Consider the following 1,171-nt stretch of genomic DNA (forward strand, 5'->3'; position numbering starts at 1 on the left):
TGCAATTTAACCTTTATATGGCCTTAAATCCTGAAATTCACCGAGCCATTTCCTATTTATTGCAGAGGGCTTTCCAGCTGTTGGAACTTCCACTTTTGATAAATCAAATATACTTAAATATCGAATATATAGATTCCTATTAGACTATTAGAGACACCAAGCTGAAACCATTTTTTTAGCAGTCTAGACACTGAAAAAAATGGCATACACACACACACACACACACCAAAAAAAAAAAAAAACTCCAGAAACTAACACTGTTAGACTTTTTATCGTATTTTTGCGGTAAATTACTGGCAGCACTATTGCCAGTAAGTTACTGTAACTACCCCTTTACAGTAGCTTATGGCAAGTTCATTTTACAGTATGATGGACTTACCGCAATTTAAATTTATAGTGAAATACCCTTACTGCAATTTAAATTTACAGTACTATATCCTTACTGTAACTTAGCTTTACAGTATAATATTACAGTAATTTTACTGTAATTTATTTTTCACTATTTATTTTATAAAACCTTTGAATATTTTACATGAATGCCATTGAATTGAATAAATTCCAAATAAGTGACCCGAGTCCATGTACAACAGTGTGTATATATATATATTTTTCTTTTTTTATTCACGGTCACTATTAAATACATCCATTGCTTATTTATTGTGCTTTATTCTGGAACATTACAAAAAAAAATAGAGAACTGAATTCATAACAACAAATCAAAGCAGAGATCATGACAATATTGCAACAAAAAGAAATATAGCAGCAAGCATCCCAGTTGGTCTTGGCTGCATGGCCTCCATAACCACCGACAGCTGATCTGAAAAAAAAGAGGGGAAATGTGTGAGAAATGGTCATGAGTTTATCTCCTCTAAATGTGTTCATGGACAGACAAGGTAACAACTTGTGCAACAGCAGTTATTCCCAGTATAGTACTGTGCTAAAGTATTGCTTTTTTGCACATCCTTGTCAGGGAACTCCATTAATTGCCTGAATGTACAATCACATTAAAGAGTAACTTTATGGTCCTTCAAACTTAAACTTTTTTTTTTGGCAGTGTTTTAAAGTATATTTTTAGTTGTGACAGCTCTTGATCCAAGGAATATCAGTGTGTATCAGCTACTGTAACATCTGTATTGTTTGTAAATATTAGAGCAAAACAGGCTTTTGAGTC

Source organism: Sinocyclocheilus grahami, unplaced genomic scaffold, assembly GCF_001515645.1.
Source record: "Sinocyclocheilus grahami isolate Dianchi unplaced genomic scaffold, SAMN03320097.WGS_v1.1 scaffold17.1, whole genome shotgun sequence".
Taxonomy (NCBI): domain Eukaryota; kingdom Metazoa; phylum Chordata; class Actinopteri; order Cypriniformes; family Cyprinidae; genus Sinocyclocheilus; species Sinocyclocheilus grahami.